This window comes from Epinephelus fuscoguttatus, linkage group LG23 (assembly GCF_011397635.1).
Source record: "Epinephelus fuscoguttatus linkage group LG23, E.fuscoguttatus.final_Chr_v1".
Classification (NCBI taxonomy): Eukaryota; Metazoa; Chordata; class Actinopteri; order Perciformes; family Serranidae; genus Epinephelus; species Epinephelus fuscoguttatus.
Genome location: NC_064774.1, coordinates 13,947,071 through 13,950,017, shown reverse-complemented (window position 1 = coordinate 13,950,017; position 2,947 = coordinate 13,947,071).

Below are 2,947 nucleotides of genomic sequence, written 5' to 3'. Positions count from 1 at the left end.
AGCTAGATCAGTGATGCTATGTGAGCTAGCAATAGATGCATGCTTCCTTCTATGATATTGGCCAATATCTCCAACACTCAGCAACTCACACCGAAACAATCCAGATGGATAAATAGCACTAACTGGTAAGAGGAACAATATGTATTTTTGATTTGAGGGGTGAACTGTCCCTTTAATACATGTTTGCCAGTATTTTTATTATAGCTATTTTTTCACAAAAGCTCATTCATAAAATTCTGTGTTCTTGTTTACGTAATTTGAAATATATCCTTGATCTTAACATCCACTGGACTCTAGTGTACTGTGTGCTGTGCTGGCATGTGCATCTCTGTGTAACTATACAAATATAAACTGTGATCTGACCTGATGATACAGCGCAGTGTCTCTGCCTGAGCCAACAAAACATTAGCTCATCTTCTTCCAGTTGTTTGCTGTCTGCAGCATGAGGTGCGAGATCATAGGAAAAATCCTCTCAAGCCTCTAACAGGAGGCCCCGGGGTCTCATAGCATGGTGTTTTACGTGCCTTTTCTCTCGTACCCCACAGTAGTCGGAGAGTGTTTATAGGTTTCCCTCATCAGTCGGGGATGCTTCTTCATTCATTCGAATAGTATGACTCACAGTTGCCTCTCTCAGGCTGTACATTGTTTCTATAGAGATGTGTTGCAGTTCATGTGTTGCAGTTCATGTACTGTTGTCAACATCATAAGCTACATACAGGTTACAGTAACTATTAATAACACCTGATAATATTAGAGATGGGCTGAGCACGTCAGAGGTCAGTTTCATTCTTCACTTGATTTCACTCAGATGCTGTTTCAGAGGATGGAGGATGTTTTCGTGTTAGATGTTCTTCCATAAGTTCACCTTGGGTGGTGCTGCTGACCTCCTCGGAGCCTGTGGGTCCCGTACAATACACTGACAATGAGTTCACACCCTGATTTGTTAACCGGGTGTCGTCAGTGTTGAGGAACAGGGAGGACCTCAGCAAAACAAAAGATGAGGATTTTCCTGTCACACGCCTGTTGCTCTTCATGGATGTGCACTTAATTGGGGACAAGTGTGTTTTAATTGGGGAGAACTTTCTGTTTGAAAGGTCAAGGCTGTCATCATGTTTGGTAACAGGACTGTTTTTGTCAAGATTTCTTTATAGTCAATACATTTCTTCCATATAGACAAACTGCGCCCAAAGAGGCCAGTATACACATGCTGTAGAAACGGACTCTTTCTAAAACTGTATGTTGATTTCAGCAAGTAATTAATCATAGATATACATAGTACAATGCAATTTTTAAGAGTTTGCCTAGTTCACATTAAAGTGCTTTGCATCAAATCACACTGTATTTTCTTTCATTTTAATGGAGAACAGGGTATTGTGTTTCTCTGATACCATACAAATCTCCATGTTTGATAGCCTTTTGATAAATAAACAAAACTCCATCTAGTTTTTGCCAAAAGTTCAATTGAAACAAAAGAAATGTTGTTACAAAAGAGCATACGTAATTCTTTGCCTCCTCTTTGAAGTTTTACAAACAACATTTGCAAAGTCTCTGGCAGCAGCACACAGAATTAAGAAATTAGTCACAAGTCACAAGTCATTTTTTAACACATTAATTTCCAAATTGAAAATAGTTAAACCCTTATAAGTGTTACATCCATACTTTATTAATACCTTTCATTGCTACCCTTAATAAACATATTTACACAACTGCATGTTGATTTACTTCACAAGAATTATCACCAAAACACAGAGTAGTTTTTAACTGTCTGATTTCGACTCAGTTATATAGGTATGTAAACACATGGACAGAAGAAATATGGATATTTAAAAGTAAAGGTGCTCATAAAATGTAACATAATAATTTCATTTTAAGGGAAAAAAAACAGCAGTTCATAATAGTGTATGCTGTATGCCCATGTGAGCTCAACAAATATATTATTTTTATGGTGAAAGAAAACTACACAAACTTTGCATCGTGAACAGAAACTCAATGTCTACTTACGAGCTTTTTCCAGAGCTTCTATAGGAGTTTGTCATTGAGGTGGCTCTTTTTGCATTCACGTTCAGTAGCTGTTATGATTTCATCTATTGCACTTTTATGGCAGCAGATACAATCTCCATTACAACCGAGCAAACAAAATCTGCCGACGAAGACTGTCTGATATCCTTAATATAACAGCAAGTCAACCATGATTTGGATTTGTTTGTCAAAAAATAACACTTGTTTTGACTTTGGTGACAGCCCATTAAGTACAGTAAAATAAATAAATCACTGAAAGTTTTTTAATGGCTTTATTAAATATTTAAAAAACCCACTAAACACATATTATTCCTTTTAGTAGAAAAGATTGCATTATAGTACAATGTTTTTAAGAACATGACATAAAACAAGTCTTTATTGATCTTCAGAGGGAAAACGGAATATTTACAGATAAATAAAAAGAGAAAAAAAGAAAAAGACCTGTATATATACCATACTATGATAATGTAATATAACATATAATATAATATACTAGAATGTGTTTTTTACTTTTTTAATATATGTTTTACTATGATATACTATACTATACCATAATATAATATAAATAATATGTAAAATAATAAAATATTTAAATATAACATTTCAAATTGCCCAAATATATACTAAATTATAGTTTAAACTAATTGAATTTAGTTGAGTTTAGTTTAATCCAATTTAATTTTAACATAAGTTTTATTTCATTTTTTATTTTATTTTAATAATATGAAATTAATAATTGAATTAATAATATATTAATTCTAATATAACATGATACTCTTTGTTGTACTGTCCCTTTAACAGGCATGCCGTAAACCCCGCCCCTTTATGTACTTCCTCCTCGGTCCGACCAGGCCCGACAAATCAACACACGACACAATGATCGTGTGTTCAGCATTATCAGCCCCACTACATCGAGGATCGACTACTT